At 35.5% G+C, this 24727-nt stretch overlaps 1 long non-coding RNA gene across 1 annotated transcript in view; it reads left to right on the top strand.

The window, feature by feature from the left end:
* Positions 1-629: 629 nt before the first annotated feature.
* LOC117063648 overlaps positions 630-24727 on the top strand; it is a 116605-nt gene continuing 92507 nt past the window's right edge. The window contains exon 1 of the long non-coding RNA XR_004429024.1: positions 630-794. This is a non-coding gene — a long non-coding RNA (uncharacterized LOC117063648). The remainder of the gene's footprint in view (positions 795-24727) is intronic.

The raw sequence follows: 24727 nt of genomic DNA, 5'->3' as shown, positions 1-24727 counted from the left end.
CCTCCTCAGCTTCCCAAAGTACTAGGATTACAGGTATGAGTCACCATGCCTAACAACATTTTTATTCTTATATTCTTCCCCTTTCTTGTTATTCGAAATGCTGAATTGACATTTGGAGCTCCAGTGGCCCTGTTAAACTATAACGTGAATCTCATGTATAAGTGTTATGTAGTAGAATGATACATCAGAAAAGGAGAGGAAACCTGGGTGCTAGTTGAATACAGAGCCAGCAAAGCTGCCTAACGGCATTCCCCTGGAGGTCTTTTATGTGAGCAGTACATATGAATGTTTCACCTACTACTATTATTTTTGTTGTTGCATGCAGCCTAACTTAATAATTACAGTTTTTTTTCTTTTTCCTCCTCCAATAGCTTCTATTTATCTACCTAAGTCAACGAAGAAAAAGCATAATTCAAGTGATGAAATATTTTACCCAGTGTGACTAGACCCACATCTGTGGTGTATGATACCTGCCACCAAGTTGAGGGATTATCAAATGCACTATATGGATCCTTAGCAGAAAAAAGAATGCAACAGGCTTGACTTTGGATATTCAGCAGTCAAGTCTTGCATATTAACACATTTTTTTTTTCTTTTCACATGTCTCTTCCTGACTGACCCTATAAGAGTTCAGAGATGAGGGCTAATGGACTGACTGGTGATGGAAAAGATAGCTCAGAGATATTTCAAGAAGGCTGCAAGAATCTCCCAATTTCGTCCATCACAAATCCATCGTTGATCCTGGATGCAGGCTTCAGCTGGCAAAGGAAAGGAAATACAGAGTTCAAAGCAAGGTGAGGAGGCTCATGGCCAAAAAATCCCATATGCAGAAAACTACTTATGGCCTACCCCAGCCCATATGGAAGTTCACTGCTTTTACCATTTAGAGTTCCCAAGAGACCCTGTCTGGAAGGAGAAATAAATCCCTATCCCCACTAACACCAGATCCTGCTTACTGCATGTGGGATATTACTCAGCAGGCACAGCTGCCTTTGCAGTTTTATATAAACATCTGAGGCCTTTTCTAAAGCATGAATCTCACTCTTTCTTTTGGAGCACTTTCCTCCTAATTCCAAATTCCCTGCACATATATCATCTGCAGAAACTGGGCCAACTGTAAATCATGTTAAAGGGTGAAAAGAGATGGTATTTGGGCCAGGATGCAGGATGTCAAATATTTGAATCTTTCTCTCAATCCACTCTGCCCCAACTGCAATGTGCCTGAGAGATATGTGCACAGAGGGCAAACAAAGTAAAGGCATATTCTTCATCAGTATGTGGCTTTTGCTCTGAATCCCAATGTAATATTACTTCCTCAGGCAGTTACTAAATGGAACTGGCCCCAGACTCTCACCTGTCAAACCAGTGGGAGCAGATCCTACCACTGCAGACTTAGGGTTTAACTTTGCATCACAAACCTTCCACCCATTAGGATGGAGGCCAAATAACAATTTCTGTCTTTGACAATGATCCATTCTTGGTGGAAGAAGGATGAGTGAGGTGAAGGCAGGGGCCAGTCTCATTTGGCTGGTAGATGTGCAAAGAATAGAACAGGAGCATTAGCTTTCTATAAGAGGTCAATGTGAAGATGTTGTATTAATATTATTTATATCCCCTTCTTGAGGTATGAAATCTATTCACAGTTCATTAGAAAAGCCCCTTTAGCCTGCTTGATATCCATTTTCTTTTACTAGTTACAGTTCCCTGATTTTCCTTACTCCTAGCTTTATGTGGTTAAATAGAATCAATCCTACAATTCAGAAGAACAAATGTGGTCCATGCCCAGGCAATCAAAGTATTTCATTCCTCCAGCTACAGTGACTTAAAGATGGCAATGAGACCCAATGGAAGCCAATGAGTCTCAGTTTTGGAACTTCCATTAGAGCCCTTGAGAAAGCAATCACATTTTCAAGGAGGTTTTCTGCAACTGTTGGCAGACATTTTATCATGGTTAAAGTCTTCCTGAGAATAGTGGCAACACAGTAACAAAATATCCCTAAATTTTTCAGTTTAATGAGGAAATTGTTTCCCTGTCCTCCTTCCTTCCCTCCCTCCCTCCCTCCCTCCTTCCCTCCCTCCCTCCCTCCTTCCCTCCCTTCCTCCCTTCCTCCCTCCCTTCCTTCCTTCCTTCCTTTCTTCCTGCTTTCCCTCCTCCCTGTACTTTTGTTGCTAAAGCAAAATCAAGGTATATTTTTGTTGCATTTGTCTAATAGACTCTTTTTCGACATTTGCTACATATCATGTTTTCCAGATGAAGTGCCTATTCTGCTTATATGTTAATTGAACATAGCTGGAAAATGTCTTACATCTTTTATTCATATATGCTGTTTTGGGGGTTGATAGGTTATATTGGGCTAATGATCCAGAGTCCAGTCTCAGTAAGCAAAGCCACTGTGATGAGCTCTCATAAACGTGAAACTGCAGCTCTGCAGCATTAGCAGATTTCAGGAAATTTACTTGGAATCTATTATCCATTTATGGTTTTGTCATTCCATAAAAATAACGTTATCTTTGTTCTTTGAAATTTCTTCTATTTGACAGCAGAACTACCCATGTATTAATGTCATTTATTAATTGACATTTTTTCAACATAGCCCAGAGGATTGGTTTGTTTCTATTAGTGGTACAGCTTTTGGAAGGTGTTTCAGATATTTTGAGGCTCCCTATTGGGTCATTCAATTCAATTCTCCCGTAAATTACAGTTTATTTTACCCACTCTATAAGAAGGCCGGGATCGCGGACAGATCATGAGTATTCATACTACTTTTCTCAGGCTATTGAACTTAGAGTTGGCAGGACATCTAGCCATCACTTAATAGAATGTCTGCTACTGAAATGTTGCAGATCCATGCTTCAAGTGAAAAAGTGAACCTTAAATATGTGCTTGAAGCTTTTCAGTGAATTGAAACCAAGAGCTCCAAGTTGTAGATGTATCAAGTTTCATTATTTGCTAGCCTCAAGCTGGCAAACTGGAGGGTTCCTGGCAGGCACTGTCTTCTGAATAAAATGCTCTCTCCAGGCTAAGCATGAAGCCATCTGTAACAGCTTAAATTGCTTTCTTAGTCACAAGGACAAAGTAATGGTGTGAGTGAAACAATTATTGCAAACCCTGAAAACTTGCTTTTGCCTCCAGAGCATCCTACCTGCTGGTGGTGGGGTGTTGTTGCATTCTGTTCTCCTTGTCTGAGAGCTCTCCCCTGCCTTCCTTCTGGCACTAACTGTCCCTACAGCACTCTCACAAGGGGTCAGAACTTCCCTTTTATTTTGCAGAAAAGCTTCTCCTGCAAACTACCCAAAATTTGTAGTAGAAAATCAACCAAAGCCGTATTATTTACTCTATGGCAAACAGTCTGGAAATGTATTAAGCTTTGAGGGTAGGTCTCACACTTCCGAACCCTGACAGATAGGCTAGAGCCATCTCTTAACTCTCCATGAAGCCTGGATTTGTATTAGTAGGCTAAATTACCCATTTCCACTCTTTCTATTCCCAGATACTTCTCAAGGGATCTAAAACTTCATCAGGTTAGAAAAATCACACCAAGCACCATATGACTTTTCCATCCTCTCTCATATTTGTTCATATTTCATATATAAGGTGTCAACACAGCCCCATGTAGCCCCTCATCACTGTATACAAGAACCCCGAGGATTTACTGTGCTGGTGGACATTTGCATTCTCTATATATGACAGTCCCCTAACAATTTACTTTTTTTTTTGATGTATGATGTCCTATTATCATCCATTTGCAGACATAAGAAAGCTGGAATCACACGTTATTTTAGACGTAGTAAGTTATGCTTCTCTAGTATATTATCTTTAGCAAAACAACACAAGTATAAAGAAATACCAGGACAAGTTTCCTCATCATTGTATAAGTTAGTAATATATATTTTTTCTTTTATTTCTCCAGGTAATTTCTAATAGAAACTATGTAGGCTTTGCATATTTCTTTATTCCTGCAAAACTGACCTTTGCTACCCATTCTCTTTTCTCATAGTTTATTGTTTAGAGTACATAGCATCCTTCACTGCTCCAATTTGACTCTGGGAAACTCTGTGACCAAGCTACCAAGTAGCTGAGTCTACACCTACTTGCCCAATAGCTTATCATGACTAATAACTTTGGATGATGTGCCTGAGGACGAGGTGGGCAAATCTTTTGAACAGGCTTTTTCCAATTGGCACCTGCCTACGACATCTGCTGTGGTATCACTTTTGGATATTTATTGTCAGTTTGCTATAATCCAGCTGCTTTAAATACTTTGGACTGTCATTGCTTACTTGGATTCTGGGGCTTAACTCACAAATTTCCGTTGGGTGCAAGGGGGATAAATCTCACTAAGATGTATCTCTATTTTTTTTTTTCCTCACAAGCCTGATTTGCTTTCCTTCTTTATCTCTCTGACAAATTCAGAGGCTTTATTTTCCATGCTATCAAAATCAGCACTGGTCCACAATATTTACATTCATAGTTTCATCTAGAATATTATCTTGTTTCTTTCTGTACCTAAGATAGCACCAAAGAGGCTTTGACATAGTGAAGAAAATTGATATCATTGAAATTATTATGTTCAGGTTAGTAGGAGTCAAATTCATTTTATGACTTTGATCTTCACACTTGACTGAAAAGAAAAGGTGCATATAATGCTCTACAGCTTCAAGTAAGTGCATTGAATTATATGTCTAAGAAAATGGAAGATTTATCTTTCCTGGAATAAGAGTTACCATTACTTTGGTGCCTATTAAATGCTGAGAGATTGATGTAAATTGGCTAAAACAATCTTTATAGGAACCTGGTGAACACTGTTACCATTTTGCTGATGAAGGAGTTGAGATTCAGACAGGCTGATATACCATTGTCACTGCATGACTATTTGTCGTCCTCTATTAGCTCATCAAGTCTGCAGATTTAGAAATAACATTTTATCCACAGAGAGAATGGGTCTCAGGCTTTGTTTTTTCTTTAAGTGTGCTTTGATTCACTCATTTTATTCACCCACTCATTCAAATATAGTTACTTAGTGCCTTTTATATAGCAGATTGTACTAGGGCAGATATTCAGAAAAATAGTTCTTAAACTTTAAAGAACATCAAAATCATGTGTTAAAAATGCAAACGCTCAGGATTTAGACCTACTAAATTAGACATTTTTGGGGGAGGAGGAAGAAGTAAATCCAGGGTATTTATCTCTCTCTATATAAATAGCTAACAAATCCCCCAGATGATTATAGATTACCATTACAGGATAAAAAAATATTATAATTCTTCTGTATCAGATAAAATTATTTTATTAATTAACATTTTCAAATCTCCTAAACCACTTAATTTCACCACAGCTCTCTAAGAGTATATAAGAAATGTAATATTTCATTTAATATGACATATGAATTCATACTAGTTTCTGTCCTTTGTGATATATATTAGCTGATGGCTTTGGTGTGTCAACCAAGTCCTCTAAAAATATAAAAGCAAGAAGGAGGAAACTCCATGTTAATTAAAATTTAGTGAGAATCAGACTAACATCCAACTGAAAAATTCTGTAATACTTGTGTCTTCAAAAGTTTTTAGGGAAAAAGAAAGCTCTCCGGGAAAAAAAAAAAAAAAAAAAAACACAACTTTTATCCAAAATTTTATGCTTAGCTAAACTAGCTTTTAAATGTAATGGCATATTTTAGACATATTTAGATATGCAAGGTAAGACAGCTTCCTGTTATCCCTTCTGGGAAAAAAATTACTTGTGTATGTACTGTATAACTAATAGAAAGAAATCCCAAATTAAGAAAATATGTTACAAAAATAGATGACCATACAAAGAAAGCTTCAGGAGCTACCTGAGTAGTACAATACTCATCACTCGTTGCATCTCAAGTTTTTCTTCTGGAGGAACCAGACTTCCTCTCAATCAAGGGGCACAGGATTTGTAAACTGACTTACATTCAAAAATGGATCAAAATAATAAGTTTCCACTATGGTAACTCCACTCATTAGACTTATAGTTTTGCTTGTTTTGATCATATTTTTAATGATATACTGTATTCACTTTGAAATATATTTTATTGTTAATAATTAACCACAACCAGAGAGCCTTGAAAATTAGAAACTCTGTTTCTTCTATTACAGTAGTCTCTTATTATCTGCAGATTTGTTTTCCAGGATTTTAGGTACCTGAGGTCAACTGTGGTCCAAAAAATATTCAATGGAAAATTCCAGAAATAAACAATTGATAAGTTTGAAATTGTGTACCATTTTTAGTAGCATGATGAAATCTCATGCTGTCCCACTCCGTCCCGCCGATAACTGTGTCCAGTGTATCCACCTTGTATATGTTCCATACCTATTAGGAACTTAATAGCCATTTTGGTTATCAGATCAACTGTTAATGGTATTACAACCCTTGTGTTCAAGTAAACTTTATTTTCCTTAGTGATAGCCCCAAAGCACCAAGAGTAGTAATGCTGGCATATTGTTATAGTTGTTCTACTGTAGTACTGGTTACTGTTAAACTCTCACTATGCCTAATTTATAAATTAAACTTAATCATTACTATGTATATATGGGGAAAAAAAAACCCGTGGAATATATAAGGATCCATAGTATCTGAGGTTTTAGAAATTCATTGTCTTAGAAAATATGTCCTGGGGATAAAAACGATTACTGTATCATGATTGTTACCAACAATCTCTGATGATTGGATGCTTATCTTAGTCTTTTCAGGCCATTATAACAAAATACCATAGACTGAGTGGCTTAAATAACAGACATTTGCTTCTACAGTTCTGGAGACTGGGAAGTTCAAGTTCAAGATGCTAAAAGATTCAGTTTTTGGTGAACTTCCTTGCTTGCAGATGGTCACATTATGGCTGTATTCTCACATGGGGGAGAGAGAGAGAAAGAGAGAGAGCACATGAGAGAGGGGGAGAGAGAGAAAGAAAGAGGTAGTGCATTCTGTTTTCTCTTTGTTTTCTCATAAAGACACTAATCCTATCATAGGGGCTCCAGCCTCGTGATTTTATCTAAACACAATGACCTCCCAAAGACCTGGCTTTCTAACACCTAATATTGAGGGTTAGGACTTCAACATACAAATTTTGGGTGAGGGCATACAAACATTCAACCCATGACAGTGTTGCTGTCTGGACTCTGCCTCTGTAGGGTTCCCTGTTTCTACTGCAATCAATAAGAGCAACTCCGGATCAGCATTTCCCACTGTCATTTCCAGCTTGTGCAGGATAGCACCACTGACCTTTATAAGGACCCTGATGCTCCCCCCGTCAATGTATTTTCAAATGTTTTCATGAAGGAAGTCTCTGGTGGGGCAGAAAGCTGTCACTAAGCTATGGATGAAGGGAACATAGTGGGGTAGAGGAGAAAAGAGGAGCTCAATGAAAGCTCTAGAAATGTCAAGGAAGGATCAGTCAGCTCCAGTCAGCTAGGGATTCTGGGCCAGTCCAGAAGAATGTGGGATGGAGTAAGTCAGCCTCTCATTTCCCCTAGCGTCCAAATTCAACCAGAATCTAGCTGACCATTGTTTTCTTAGAACACAGGTCTAGGCCAAGATTTTATGACTAAGACCTCAAAAGTACAGGCAGCAAAAGAAAAATAAATAAATGGGATTATGTTAAACAAAAAAGCTTCTGCACAGGAAAGGAAACAATCAATAGAGTGAAGAGACAGCCTGTTGAATGGGAGAAAATATTTGCAAACTATTCATCTGACAAGTGACTTATATTCAGAATATACATAGAACTAAAAATACTTAATGGTAAAAATACAAATTATTCTATTAAAAGGTGGCTAAGCACATGAATAGACATGTCCCAAAGGAAGACATGCAAATGGCCACTAGTATATGAAGAAATACTCAACATCTCACTAATCATCAGGGAAAAATAAAATCAAAACTACAGTTTAATATCATCTTACACCAGTCAGAATGCCAAGTATTAAAAAGACAAAAAATAATGGATAATGGTGAGGATGCAGAGGAAATAAAAGTCTTATACATTATTGTAAATGTGATTCTAGAACAGCCACTATGAAAACAGTACAGTGAATTCTTAGAGAACTAAAAATAGAACTATCGTACAATCCAGAAATTCAACTACTAGGTATTTATCCAAAGTAAAAAAAAAAACCCTGCACTTGCTTGTTTATTCAGCACTATTCACAACAGCAAAGATATGGAATCACCCTAAATTTTCATCAATGAACAAATGGATAAAGAAAATGTGATATGTATGTGTGAGTGTGAGTTTGTACATACAAGTGTATATATGTGTGTGTGCATTCCCTTGTGTATATATGTACACAAATAGTATTAGATTAATAGTGTGTACATATATACATACAAATAGTATTCCCTTGTGTGTGTACAAATACATATATATATATTATTGTTAATGTAATACTAGAACGGCCACTATGAAAATAGTACATATATGTAAACACACAAGGGAATACTATTTAGGCATAAAAAAGAATGAAATCATGTCATTCACAACAACATGGATGGAAATGGAGGTCATTGTGCCAGGCACAAAATGGCAAATATTGCCCTGTCCTCACTTATATGTGGGAGCTAAAAGAGTTGATCTCATGTTAGAGTATAGAATGATCTCTTTCAGTGGACAAGAAGAATGTGTGTGTTGGAGGGAGGGATAATGGAAGGTTGGTTAATGGATATAAATGTATAGTTAGACAGAAGATATAGGTTCTGATGTTCAATAGCAGAGTAATATGACTGTAGTTAGCAACAACGAATTGTATATTTCAAAGTAGTTAGAAGAGTTGAAATGTTCCCAGCATACAGGAATGGTAAATATTTAAGATGATGGATATCACAAATACCTTGACTTGATCATTACACATTCTATGCATGTAACAAATACATGTTCCCTATAAATAAGTAAAATATTATGCATGAATTAAAAAAATGAAATAAATTTCTAGGCACAATGCCAATGAGCAATATAGACAAATTACACTTCCCCACCCCCACCTCCTGTTAACCCTAATTTTTTTTCCAAAAACTTCCTATTTTTTTCCAGTTATGAGACAAGAGACAAAACTGTGCTGTTTAATATGCAAGACTTAGTTCACAATCAGATGGCTGTTTTCCTAGTAAATATGTTTTTCACTTCCCTCAAACCATTTAACTCTTTCTTGCCATCTATGTTGAAGTTAAAAATCACAACATCTTAAAAATATCAACTATGTAATTTCTGAAAGTTATTCATAGCACAGCTCGTCTTTTAGATCATAAAAGAAATCAGTTAGTGGCAATTCTGTTACATTCTAGACCTTGGGTTTCGGCCTTATTTAAGTCACAGCTTTTTAGCAATTATTACAGTTCTTTTTCCTATATTCAAGCATGAGATGAGATGAATTTTAATTTCTGGAGCCTGGACAGTTAATCACTTCTGAGGCAGAAGAATAGGATCTGGAGGCAGGGAACCTAAGGTTGTTTCACACCGACTTCCTAGAACTAAAATGAAAGGAAAATGCTAACTTTTCATGCCTAAGTAACAGAAGGACCAGAGGCTACTCCCTTTGACCTTTTCTGCGGGGCAGATGGGAAATTGGCTGTCCACAACAAATCAGACTGATTGCAGGTGTAGTCTTCTTTTGCAATTTTGTAATTTCACTCCAGCTTCTGAATGGCTGCTGCCCACAACCAATCAGACTGATTGCAGGCGAGTCGTCCTTTGCTTAGAAGTATAACTTTGTAACTTCACCCTGGCCTCTGATTGGTTGCATAGGAGCGTGACCTTTGTAACTTCACTTCAGCCTCTGGTTGGCTGCTTTCTGCAACCAATCAGACTGATTGCAGGCTACAACTTCATTTACATGAGGTGAGCATGAAGTGGCCAATGGGAAATTTCTAGAGGGAATTTGGACCCAAGAAAATTCTGTATCTGAGTCCTTGAGTCGCGGCTCGCGTCCGGTCCCCTCAGTGTGGAGTGTACTTTCCTTTTCAATAAATCCCTGCTTTCATTCTTTTGTTGCTTCATTCTTTCTTTGCTTTTTTGGGCGTTTTGTCCAATTTTTTGTTCAAAATACCAAAACCCTGGACAACTTGCAGTCACGACCCTCTACCGGTGACAACTTCCTTACATGTTCTTTAGATTCTGTGGTAACAGCTCGGTTAAGTAGACGCACCAGTCACTCTTAGGACCTAAGAAGGAGGGAGAGGGAGTTCCCGTCCTTAGCTGCTGGGGGCCTCCCCTGGCCGGTGGCACTATGACCTCTGTTGAAGCAGAGGGACAGAGAACCATTAGACTCTGTAAGAGACAACTCAGCTGGAACTACTGAGGACTTTATTTGCAAATTCCTTGAGACACACATCCTGCAATAAAATGTATAAATGCCACTGAGGATGTATCCTATTATGGATAATTATTTTGAATTCACATAAACACTCCTGACCTTATGCTTTTCTGACTAATGTGATAGATGTGTGTGTATGTGTGTGTGTGTGTGTCTGCTTTTGAGTCCTGGCAAACATTAATTTTGTTTATTTTTTATTTTCACTTTCAAAGAAGAACTAGAAACTGGTTATATGAAAGATATATATTGTTATGTGGTTAGATTAATAATGTGAATATGAGTGGTAAAACACCAAATGAGTAATAAATTTACAGTTCTCATCACTGTTGAGGCATTTGCCACATACATGCACTTCAGCTGGTTACTATTTTAGTTTTCTCCTCTGTAAAATTGGAATAATAAGGTCCTTGCCTCATAGGATTGCTATAATTATTTGGAGAGATAGTGCTGTAAAAATTTTAGCTTAGTATCTGGCACATAGTAATCCTCCACATTATTATTTTATTATTTCTTATTTATTATACTTTCACCATCACATTGTGATTCCAGTTGTGCACATCGTTGTATTAATGAGTATATTTTCTCACACCAGGTTTTATAATCTTTCTTCAAATTTTCTTCACATTTTTTTCAATGTGTTTATCTTACTACTATTCTCATCATCAAAAACAATAATAACAGATTGTCTTTTTATATAGAACATTTTCATATTTTCTCTCATTCTCACTACAACCAAATGAACCAGATATTATAAGTTATTTTTCTTTTTTTAATTTTTGAGATGGAATCTCACTCTGTTAGCCACGCTGGAGTGCAGTGGCGTGATATCGGCTCACTGCAACCTCTGCCTCCCAGGTTCAAGTGATTTAACTGCTTCAGCCTCCTGAATAGCTGGGATTACAGGCCTGCACCACCATATTTGGCTAATTTTTTTGTATTTTTTATTAGCAACAGGGTTTTGCTATCTTGGCCGGGCTGGTCTCGAACTCCTGACCACAGGTCATCCACCTGCTTTGGCCTCCCAAAGTGCTGAGATTACAAATGTGAGCCACTACCCCTGGCCCTTCTTTTTCTTTTTAATAAATAAGTATAAGTGACTTTAAACATTCATTCTTTATTCTTTCATTTTTAAAGTTTCTATTATTAACATTTTATGAACTATTTTATGGTCTTGCCCAACATTGTAACAAAGATGTGGCATTACTAATATTTGAACTCTTTTCTTCTGACTCCAATACCATACACTTCATTGCTTATTAAATAACACTTGGGCCACTACAAAACTTTGCCAACCCTCTTCTTCATGGCCACATAATCTCAACTTTTTATCAACTTTAGGGTAGATTGCTCATAAACTATTTCAGGCCGGTGAGAATCTATGACTTTTTAATTATCTCCCAACATGATTTCACAACTTTTCTAGGATCTGTGTTTTCATATAATGCTTCAGAGCTCCCTCTATGACAAAATGACTACATTCATCTATATCCCTCATGCTTCAGTCTAAGCGAATATGCTATGCCAGATATAGAGGCAAATAAAGCAGGTGAGATTTAAAAAGCCTGGGGTGTCGAAAGAGCGTTTCTATTTTAGCACCAAAGAAAATGAGGGAAGGGGCCATATAAAAATTGAGAAAGAGAACTCCAGGTGGATGGAACGGCAAGTGCAGAAGCTCCTAGGATGTGTGAAGGGTCGTGAGAAGAGTCATGTGTTAGGAGCCGAATGGGTGAAGGAGAGTTTTAGCACAAATCAGAGAGTGAAGAGGGAAGAGCAGATTTTGCGGCGTCTGAGGATCACTGGGAGGATTTTTGTCTTTCATTTGGAGATATGGAGCCTTGACAGTTTTGGGCTGAGGAGTGGCATGATCTGACTTCAGCTTTAAAATGTGAGGGCAAGGGTAAAAAGAGGGGCCACTGTCTCTCTAGGGGTAACTTTCCCCACACCTTCAACACTTTTGTAAATATCTCATCTTCTAACAATTTTACAAAACAATAGAAACAAAATAGTTGGTGGACTACTCAAAGCTGACACTGTGGCTTTTTAGAAGAGTTTTGGATCAATTCTTTTGTATCTTTACAGACCTCTTAAATCTAGGAAACAGGACTCACACCACTCACTGTTAGTAATTCTTTGATTTTTAAAATATTTTACCCTTATTGCTATTTATTGAGGACATTATTGGCAGATATACACACATACCCATACGTACAATATCTATCTACCTATCTTTGCAATATCTATCTACGCAAAGCATATATATACATAAATATACATAAATATATACATATGTATATGTTTTGTAAGTTAGTAAATCTTCATTTTGTAACAGAAATACATGATAATCTCATAATAGACAGCGAGGTAATTGGAGAAATCCTCAAGTACTGCAACTATCCAGTTATAAAGCACTCTGAGAATAGGAATCTTATCTACCTCATTTTTATATTCCTCCTTCTGTAGAAAAGTTCTTTGTATAAGAGCTACTTTCAAAACAGCTATGAAAGTCTTTTCATTAATTTGTGAATAAAATCTGGTAATGATAATAAGAAGGACTCAATTTTGTATTGAATGCCTACCAAGTTCACCAGGACTCTCCTTTTTCCAAAAACTATCTCTAATCCGTTGGTATACTCTAGCCCACACCACACTGCCAAGTCATGTTTTGGCAAAATATGATTCTGGCCCCTCTTTATAATTAATTGGGCTAGGAGTGAGTACCTGAGGGTCAAATGTAGTTTCTTTCTCATATTTAGAGTTAAGACCAAAGGAAGACCTATAACATGGAAGATCATGATCCATCTGCACTCTTGGTGAGAGAAGCAAAGAAGTTATCTTAGAAAGAAAATAATTGAAGCTACTATCATATAGTAGATGTGCACGGGTAGTGAGTAGTTTGACTTTACGATTTTCTCTTTCTAGAAACTTAAGAGGTATTGACTTACTCCAAGAGAATTTTTGTATCCTTATATGGAATTTCTTTCTACCTAAACTAGCTCTGGCTGATTTCTGCTACCTATCTTAGTAAACATAAATTTTCATTCTTCTGATAACACATTTAAACATTACTAGGCCCAGCAATATTGGTTTAATGACAGATATGGTACACAGGATTAAATCAAACTTTACTAAAAGCCAAATAGATTTGATTTAGTACTCCTGTTTAAGAGGCAATTTCAATGCATGAATAGTCAATTAATTATAATGCTTGCACTGATTATTTACAAAGACATTTGGTTATTATCCAATACTCTGCCCTTGTCTTTCTGTAGACTGTTTTTTCAAAAATAAATATTATGATCTCACAAGAAGCACTTAAAATATTATGTATTTCTATGCAATTGTTATCCTATTACATTTAGGTAAGAATTAAAAAAAAAACACCAAATGTTAATTTATAATACTGTGTTATAAGTGGATTTCAAGTGAAGACTGGAATAATATATCAAGGGATTTTATTAGTTCATGAAATCTTCAGTTTAGTGAGGTTTAAATAAGGACATGAAAATATTTAGAATTGTAACTAAGTTATAAACAAATAAATGGTCTACTCCTAGAAATCAGGAGTCTAACTGGAATTATTGACTCTCCATGGAGAGTCAGGCTGCACACATTTTGTTCTGTAGTTACAGGGTTGTAAGCAGTTTCTGTATAGGTTTTTGTCTAGACTTATAAAAACTTTCAATAAAGCCATGGAGACATACATCAATTGCTTTCTGTCTCATGGAAAAAGTTGTAGAACTGAAGTCATGCTACTTGCTATAAAGTGGTTTCTGAGTTTGTAGCCTTTCTTTTGTGCTTAATCTGAATCAAAGAAAGAAAACCAGGAGCTATGACCATTAATGACACAGTGAGAGAGTTGTCTAGAAAACTCGTGTTGAGCAAGGTTTTTATCAACTTTGAAAATTAGTGAAATAATTGATTCATAATAAGAAACATCATTATGGAGCAGACAATCTAGCATTCATTCATTTTGTGGTACTACTTTCATAACTAGGAAAAGTTAAATTTTAATTGCCATAAAATATTGAAAACAGGATGAAGAGTTTATCAGTCAACTTAAAAGATCTATTCTCTATAATTTTATTATTGTAACTTTTTTTCACGACGCATTTTTAACTGATATATTCTTGGATTTAAGATAAAACCTCTACGATTGAAACATTTAAAGTAAAAGTTACAGACACAAGAAAGTTATTTCCATATCTTAGAAGACCTTTCACTTTACTTGTTGTCCTTATGCCTTTATTTTGTTGGGATAGTTACAGTAGTTATAAAATCCTTGAGCCTTACTAGTTACCAGGATTGGTTAATTTGCCATTTTTTAAAAATGCTCAGATGAATGGAAATCAGAGTTCAGAAGAGTTGACTTTGCTTCCTCTTTGATCCCTAATCCCACAGTGTTGGCAGTGAAGACATAACAGAGTTTACAGAAGAACTTAAACAGGCCTTTGTATGAGGGATGAAAATGTAAGGATTTGTTTCAAAGAAGGGAAGATCTCAACCAGAAGGCTGTGAATGTTTATGAAGAATTTTCAGATTAAGAACATAGGCAGGTAAAGAATTAGAAAATACAAATTTAAAATTAGGAAAGTAAAAATAGCACAGCATGCAATATAAAATTACTAAAATGGAATTTGCCTCCAAATTCTGGATCAGGGTAAGAATGTTTAGATAGATAGCAGTAGAGGTGAGAATTGAACACCTTAATCCAGATCAATTTCCTAAACAAGCTCTTAAGGACAAATAAGCAGGAGAAATTATTAAAATCACAACAATGTGTGGGCCAATTATAACTGCCTGGTAAGCTAGCCACAGTCAAATCCTTTCTGTTTATCTGTTTGCAGGGCAACCCCTGACAACCAACTTTGCATCTTATATAAATGACTTATTTTCTCCTTTGCCGTCCTTTGCACAAGGTATGGAAAAAATATAAATGTAAATATGTGTATATATTAAACATAGCTAAAATTCATTAAAATTAAAAAAAATTTGTTGAGTGCCTAACATGTGTAAGGCATTATGTTAGATATTAGATAAGATTCAAGGAAATCTACTATGTTGAACAATATAGACTCCAGAGGAGGAACCAGACATTTAAACAAACACTATCACAGACTTGATAGTACAGAGAGCAAGAAAGCCATCAGTGAGAAAAATTCAAGAAACTAGTCTTAAGTTTCAAATAAGAAAATGGGAATTCCACAGATAAGACCTTTTTCTTAATGTCACTATAATAGTGTGGTCATGACAGTTCCATTGACAAAGTTTCTGAGTTTGTCACCAGCTGTCAACCTCAGATTATATTTACAAAGTCAATTAAGTTGTCTTATTAGAAAATTCAATCTATCTTAACCATTTATTAAAATGCCTGAAGTATTAGGTAATCAATCATTTCCAATCAAATGGCTACTACCCTTGTGTTGTATAGACTTAACAAAGCTACTGCTGGCAGTAATTTTATAACAACTGATTACAAAATAAAAAAGGATTTTTTTCTCTTTATAAATTTTTGACATTTTTATTTCTGTGGCTCAGAAAATATTAATCAATAGAAACTTTTTACATGATGCAGACTATTGAAAACTTGATTCAAAATTATAATACTAAAATTATAATTAAGGTCAAAATTATTGACTTATTTAGCAGAGTTCATATGTTGTAAAGGAGTAATCAATTTTTTTTTTTTTTTTTTTGAGACAGAGTCTGGCTCTGTCGTCCAGGCTGGAGTGCAGTGGCCGGATCTCGGCTCACTGCAAGCTCCACCTCCTGGGCTTATGCCATTCTCCTGCCTCAGCCTCCCGAGTAGCTGGGACTACAGGCGCCTGCCACCTCGCCCAGCCAGTTTTTTGTATTTTTAGTAGAGACGGGGTTTCACCGTGTTAGCCAGGATGGTCTCGATCTCCTGACCTCGTGATCCGCCTGTCTCGGCCTCCCAAAGTGCTGGGATTACAGGCTTGAGCCACCGCGCCCGGCCAGGAGTAATCAATTTTTATATCATTATCCCCTATGGGAATCATACATTCTTATATCATTAAGTAACTAATTCAAATAATGGGAATCATACATTCTTATATCATTAAGTAACTAATTCAAATAATGGTTTTCCTGCTTTTTCTACACAATACTTTTCAAATATGAGAAACACAACAGAAAGATTGTTATAAAATACGAACATCACCTTATATAGATAAACATAAAGTTAAGTAAATTGTTATGCTTATAGCACTGACATAACTAAAAAATGAAAAAAACAATTATAAAAACAAAAGAGTAAGGTTGACAACATTAATTTGTTGACTGATGATGATGGTATGCTTTGTATAAATTACAGTGTAGAGCTGACTATAATGCTGACTGTTCCTGTGTGGATATTTTGAATCTGACATACATAAACTAGCACGTAATTCATAATGAATAAATTCTCATACAGCTTTTCTCTCTTCAAATTTCTTTTGAATTTGTGAAACATACTATCGTATTATAATGCAATTCAGATATTACTTAGAAAAACATCTAAGGTATCTGGTAAGTCCTTATCTGTTCTTTTATTGTTAGTATAAATACTGACCAAAGCAAATGTATTTATTAAATTCCCATGAAAGTGAGGTTAAGGGGATAGAAAATGACAGAAAAGGAAGCTTTAAAAAGGAGAGACCAGTGAGACAGGTAGACCAGAATACCGAGAGAATGATGTTTCAGAGTCAAAGCTGTTTTAAGAAGGGAATGAATAATAACATCAAACGTGACTGAGGAATCACATAAGAGGAGGAATGAGAACTGACCACTGCATTTGTAATAGGGAGGTCATACGGCAAACTCACAGAAATTCTAATCAGGTGTTTTGACCTAAACAACAGCCACTGTGGTTGGTGTTTTGGGGTTTGCTTATCTACCTTTTTCAGTACATCTTCAGTTTCTCAAAAGTGTATGGTCTTCAATCTCTGTTCTCAAGAATGTCCTTCCTGGCAACCCTTCTCCTCCTAGGAAGGGAGCTGAACCTCACTCCCTTTTGGACACATTGTCTCCTCTTATTAACTGTGATGCTTCATTCTTTTGGGTTACTCTGCTTCCGCTCCTCAGCCTCAGGTGTTAGTTATTCTGTCCATTTAGCTCCCATTATGGATGCTCTTACTTGCTTTTACTTTATTTGCTATAATAACAACGTCTTCACTTGACATTTTCCTCTTTTTTTTTTTTTTTTTTGTGAGACAGAGTCTCACTTTGTCACCCAGACTGGAGAGCAATGGCACAATCTCAGCTAACCATAGTCTCCACCTCCCAGGTTCAAGCAATTCTCCTGCCTCAGACTCCCGAGTAGCTGGGATTACAGGCATGCACCGCCATGCCTGGCTAATTTTTTTTTATTTTTAGTAGAGATGGGGTTTTACCATGTTGGCCAGGCTGGTCTCGAACTCCTGACCTCAGGTGATCCGCCCACCTCCGCCTCCCACAGTGCTGGGATTACAGGCGTGAACCACCATGCCTGTCTTATTTTCCTTATTTTTGAGTCACATCATGTGTCTCTTTTTATGTTGCTGCTTTAATTTGTCCATCCTTTGTATGTGTGGTTGTGGTAATGGTCATTTGATGGATTCCATCAAATGCTTAAGATGGTTTTGTGTTTTTAAGGTCTGACGTGAATTGGAATACTTGCATGTAGAATCACCTTTCAACACTGACTTGGCATTTCTTACACAGCTGGTTCTAAAAATTAATCAGCTTTTAAAGAATTAAAGTCTTCAACTGGGGGAGAACATCATTTTTGTTTTTCAGTAAGTCTTGCATTAAGCAATTGTGTCCATGATGAATCTTATCTGCTTTCTAAGGAGGAACTCAATCTGTCTAGCAGCTAGTTTCCTATTGAACAAGACTCTTTAAAAACCAAATATCAAAGAGGAAACTAAATTGGCTACATTTTAAAAGTCTAAGTTTGCTGAAACAATGCTTATCACCGCTGCTAACATGTTTATTGTGGGGGGTCTTGGGAATGATAGTTGGTTCAACAGTATTTTACTTCTAAAACTACATGTTGCTTCTTAGTCAGAGGTTTCCTATTAAAAAGAAAAACAGTAATGCTACTATTTTTAAAAAGTTTGGAGGAAGAAGGGAAGGGAAAAACTCTAGCCACACATGTGAAACTGTGTGTATGTAACACACAAGACACAGTGTAGAATTTTTAAAAATTTTTACATATATTATCCCATTTTATCCTCATCGTAGTCCTTTACTATAGATATCTGTATGTTTTTTTTAATATGAAAAATGAGGCAAGCATTTATTAAGTTTGTAGTATCTTCCAGACCTTCAATGGCAAGCACAGTTTAAAGCAGATGCAGATAAAAGGTCACACTCACACGTTAACCAAATTATGTGGAAGTTCAGCGGCAGAGAGATGCAGATATTTACTACAGATGGATAGCTGTTGAAGACAAGGCAGAGCCTTCGCCCAAGTCCTTTACTGTTTTTATGTATGCAGCACATGATGACAAGCTGTATGGATAAAATGGCTCCAAGAAGAAGCTAATGAAATATGCAATTATGTAATTTTTAAATTAATTTGATAGTTAATAATTGAGGACCTCTTTTATGGTAGTAGGCACAGTGCTATGATCTTCACTACTCATTTAAAAGCATATACAGTGTTGTTTAACTAAGGGAATAAGTTCTGAGAAATGCACCATCAGGCGATTTTGTTGTTGTGTGAACATCACAGAATGTACTTACACTAGCCTGGTTGGTATGGCCTACCACACATCTAGGCTATAAGGTGTATATAGCCTGTTACTCCTAGACTGGAAACCTGTGGTGCCTGTTACTGTGCTGAATCCTGTAAGTGATTGTAACACAGTGGCAAGTATTTGGGTACTAAACATAGACAAGATACAGTAAAAATAGGTATAATAGATTAAAAACTGGTACACCTGTATATGTGCACTGAACTACAAATGGAGTTTGCAGGTCTGGTAGTTTATCTGGGTGAGTCCGTGAGTGACTGGTGAGTGGTGAAGACCTAGGACATTACTGTGCACTACTGTAGACTTCCAAAACACTGTACACTTAGGCTACACTAAATTTATACAAAAACATTTTTCTTTCTTCAATAATAAATTGTCTTTAGCTTACAGTAACTTTTTAATTTAGTAAAGTTTTTAATTTTTGAAATCTGTGTGAATCTTGTCATTTAAGCTTAAAACACAAGCACATTGTATAGCTGTATTTTATAAAAAATAAATTCCAATGTGTAGTTTACTTCATAAAATGAAATTATGTTGAGTGACTGAACTGTGCAGAGTGAGGGATGCTGAAAGAATAACTCAAATATATTAACTAATACAGATTGTTTTATCGATATGTAATATAAATGTATCTAAGAATGTGACTCAAAAGAGAACTTCCATCCTTCAAAGATTGGTTTAAACATCATCTCCACCCAGAAGCCTTTCCTGAGCCCACCTGGATTTAATTTCTTTCTTCCTAGTGATTTATCCTACCTCTGGTGTGACAATGACTACTTTTTATCAAGCCCCATCTCCCACACCAGACTGTGTCATTTTCTAAAGTACTCTCTACCTTATCTAGAACTGTGCTTTATGCAACAGAAGCATTAAATACTTCTTTATAATTGAAAACAGTGCATAGAAATTTATTTGGTATGTACTATTATTGCAAATAAGATGGTAAAAAATTATTGCTAAAATGTTTCTCTTAATGCAGAAATACATATTTTTAAGGTATTTTGCAAAATTTTTGGTTTTTGCTTCAACGAGCAAAAAATGTGCAATTAAAAAATTCTATTTTGTAATTATGGCAGTAATATTTTAGCCAAATATATAATAAATGGTATCAATATAAAATATAGACATACACTGACCAATTATAAAATATGTCAAAATAAGTCTGGATATAATTAATTATTGGAAGCACAGCACTTATTGATGACAAGGTATCCTCTGTGGAAAATATATATTAGAATTATTCCCCAGAAGACCTCATAAGTTGACACTTATCAGCTTAATGAAATTATAATAGTGCAGGGTATGACTGTCAGCTCTAAAGGTTCTGACACAGGTAAAATATGTTTTTTTTTTCTTTTTTTTTTTAAAGTACCATACTATACCATAAACTAAGACCTCAAGAGTGATGTATTATATCAGAATCCAAGGAAATTAATTTGTAATGCTAAATTGCAATTATCTCTATTTTCTTGCATGGGCCCTTCCAACCTCAATTTCTCTGACTTTTCCCTTAAATAGAAAACATTGTTGTTAGTTTTCTAGGATTGGGGTATTTCACTGGCTAATATTAAAATAAAAATTTAGAATCAATCAGAAAGGTGAATCAAATTCATCTTTCATTCCTATTATGTAGACTTCCTGGCTTCTCATAAAATCTTCAAGGACAATAACAATTTTGAGATGAGCTTAGTGTAGGTTGAAAAATATATAAAAGAAAACATAATTTAAAGTGTGAATGAAAATTACTTTTTATTGTACAAACAATTATCTTTTTTCTCTATTAAGAAATGGAATTATTTCTGATATTTAGTAATGAGTTACACTCCTTGCCTTTATGTGGACTAACTATTGTTATTTTTATGCATATTTAAAAGTGGGACTAGGAAAGATTTGCATTGTAAGTTAGGGTTGATGCTCCTAACAATTTTGTACTAATGTTTTCATGATATGTATATTTTTTACCTTTAACAACTGTGGTGTCAATTTAATCATGTCAATATTCATTTTAAATAATAAAATTTCATTTCTGTTTGTAAGTTAAATAAATGAGATAATAAAAATACAAGATTATCACACCAAATTTACCATATCCTTTCTGTTTTTAAATGGTATTTAGTAGTTGCTTCATTTTTTTTCTCCCTTTCTATATTTGAAGAATATAGTTTGGGCTCTGGAGCCTGATGATCCAGGTTCATATTCAGATGGCTCTACTAAATGAACTAGTGATTTCGATTAAGATACTTAAGTTATTAAGATACTTCATCCTATTTTCCTACATGTAGAATAGGGAAATAATAGCTCTCAACTCACTGGGTTATCATGTCGTGAAAAAGGGTCATGATGGGATGAGGTAAAACTTATAAGCCATTAGTACAATACCTACCATAATCAATAATAAATATTAACAATTCTCTATTTCTTATTTGTAAGCTAAAAATAGTAGAAGCAGAAAAAACTGTCCTATTAAATTATTCTTTATATACAGGATAATTTAAGAGAGTTTACTTATTTTTCTCTCTTAATATAGTAAAAATTTGTGTATATTCTAAGTAAAGCATTTTTATAATTATTGCATTCTTCATTCATTATTTAAATCACATAGAAGCAACTCATAGCAACCTCATACTGTCCAATCTGATATTTGAGAATTTAAAGCTTTCAGTAATCTGTTTTAATTTTTAATCTTTCTTTTCTTATTTTAGTTGATTCTCAGTCTATCCTTTGTTAGGACATAGCAAGCAGAAATTCTCAGATAGTCACACACTTTCCTGTTGTGGTTCCTTATTCTTTCTTTCTTTCTTTCTTTCTTTTTTTTTTTTTTTTTTTTTTTTTTTTTTTTTGAGGTGGAGTCTTGCTTTGTTACCCAGGCTGTAGTGCAGTGGGTGATCTTGGTTCACTGCAACCTTTGCCTCCTGGGCTCAAGCAATTCTCCTGCCTCAGCTTCCTGAGTAGCTGGGACTACAGGTGTGCATCACCACATCCGGCTAATTTTTGTATTTTCAGTGTAGATGGGGTTTCACCATGTAGGTCAGGCTGGTCTCAAACTCCTGACTTCCAGCAATCCACCCACCTCAGCCTCCCAAAATTCTGGGATTACAGGTGTGAGCCACCACCTCCAGCCCCCTTATTTTTCTTATACACTTTGGTTACTTTCCCTGCTGTTGTTGGTCCTCTCTATTGTTTTCTGCCCTTTTGATAAATGTTATTAGATACAACTATTGACAATGTCGATGAAATTTAATAAAAATGTTTATTTTGGCAAGTTAAAAATCTTTATGAGTACATTGGAGGTCACCGTCATTTGCTTCTATCATTTTTAAAGCTAATCCTTAGAGTCTGTAAAAAAACTCAGTTGCTTCCAGCTTTTATTTGTGTCATAACAATATTCTTACCAAAGGCAGTGAGTGGTTGCAGTTAAATGGTATGGAGGTATTAATAAGAATAGGTACCATTTATTAAGAATCACATGGTAAGCACTTTGCATTGATTCATGAAATTTTCACTACAACCCTAGCTACTTTACAGTTGAAGGAACTGAGATTCAAAGAGTTTAACCTGTAATCACACAGCTGGGAAGTGACTGAGCAGGGGACTGGACACAGCTTTAACTTAAGATTTCTTTATTAACTAAGCCAGTGATTCTCAAATTTGGAAATTTTCATTCCTTAAACAAGGAGTAAAATTGTTTCTGTGAAACCGAAACAAACCTTCCCATTTTTGCAGTGTTATTTAGGACACTGGGGTGTGTGTGTGTGTGTGTGTGTGTGTGTGTGTATTTGTGTGTGTGTGTGTGTGTTTATATATATATATTTATATATGCATATATACCTGTGTGTATTTATATATACATATATATGTATGTATGTGTATATATGTGTGTGTGTTTATATACATATATTATATATACATATATACCTGTGTGTATTTATATATACATATATATGTGTGTGTGTATGTGTGTCACTAGAAATCATTGCCAGTGCCAAGTTATGAGGACTGTATCATGATGTTAAGAAAATTTTGTTGCAACTTGGTCTAGTTTCCTCCAATTTAAGTAGTGACATTTGCAGCAATTTGCCCTTCCTCAGTCATTAGAAAAGGGGAAGAAGGAAAGAAAAGGTAGGAAAGGTAAGGAGGTGAAAATGTAAAATGAAATAAATTAAAGACTGAATATGCCCCTTTCCCACCCACCCACCCATTCACCGTCTTCCTTTTTCCATCTATTTTCAGTAAGATATGGTGGTATATTTACATAATTATTTAGATTGCCGTATTTCTAGAACATATTTAGATATAGAATTTCTTCTGTATAAGTTTTCCCTGGTGAAGGTTAATGCATGATTTGTTTTCTTAAAGTAAAAGAACTGTGGTTGCAAATTTGTAAGAGTAGGTTGATAGTTAAAAACGTAAGCACAATGTACTATTTTCTTAAGCAACAAATTCTTTCCATCTTCACTGAATGTGAGCACAAGAATTGCCACATTTATAGGAATAATCCCCAAACTAAAAACTCTATGTCTATAAATAAATAAGTCTTTTTTTAAGGTAGGCAGAGACTCAGCAAGTATTCTTGAGGATCTGCAGCATAAGGACATGCATGGACACTGATCTGTGTATCTGTGACATTGAAAATCATTACCAGTGTGTAAGTTAAGAGATCAGGACTATATCATGATTGTAAATAAAATTTTGTTCCAACTTAGCCTAGGTTCTGCTGAGTCAAGTTTAGTGGCACTTGTAGCAATTTCCATCCATCAACCATTACAAAAGGAGAAGCAAAAAAATGTATGAAGGATAGAGAGGGAGGTGGAGATGTATTATAATATTCTGTTAACAATTGACTTGACTGGTTATGCTATTTCATAGGCACATGTAAGGAATCTGTTTATAGAATGTGAGAGCCATTACTTTGAGGTTCCAGGCAAGGTCATCTTTCTCCAGACTGGAAGGGCATCAACTGTTTGCAGAGTTCCTCAGCTCTTTGGTGCCCTCATCACCCTTGTTCCGTTGTCTTTTGTCAGTCAGTCTGCTAGTCTCTGGTCCTCATCAGCTTCATTTTACAATCTGGGACATTCACAAGAGAAGATACAGGCATTGTGGAGAGGGTTAGGGGTTGGAGAACGTTTGAGAAGACCAAATTCGGGAGTCAGATTTGGCAATGTCCAGAACATAGCTAAATATTCATGAGTGTTTTGGATTTCATTATTGTATTTATTTACATTTGTTTTTTTCCCAACACCTCTAGTCTCTACCATAACAACTTCCAGATGATATCTTCTGAGAGTTTGTAGCCTCTTCACGCACAGGCAAATAGGTAGAATCTAAAGTCACATTGCTTATTAATGACTTAATGTTCGAAAAACAAGTGCTATTAACTAAAGAGGATTTTTTTTTTTTTTTGGGGAGATGCCACAAGTGGAATGCTGAATCCAATACTCTGACAGAAGACACTTAGTCTTCCATAGTGACCCATTTTGAGTTTTATATGCATTCCTTGAATTGTAAAGTCAAAAAAAAGTTATGTCCATGTTTCAAACTATTCATATTTTAATTGAGAATTGTGTTGTAATATTCTGTTAACAATTTAACTGGTTATACTATTTCATATATACAAGTAAAAATTATATAAACTACTGTTTTACATATTTTTATGTATATATGAGGAG

Source organism: Trachypithecus francoisi, unplaced genomic scaffold, assembly GCF_009764315.1.
Source record: "Trachypithecus francoisi isolate TF-2019V2 unplaced genomic scaffold, Tfra_2.0 Lachesis_group18, whole genome shotgun sequence".
NCBI classification, from domain to species: domain Eukaryota; kingdom Metazoa; phylum Chordata; class Mammalia; order Primates; family Cercopithecidae; genus Trachypithecus; species Trachypithecus francoisi.
The sequence above is the reverse complement of the archived record's forward strand: the minus strand, read 5'-3'. Positions and strand labels throughout refer to the sequence as shown.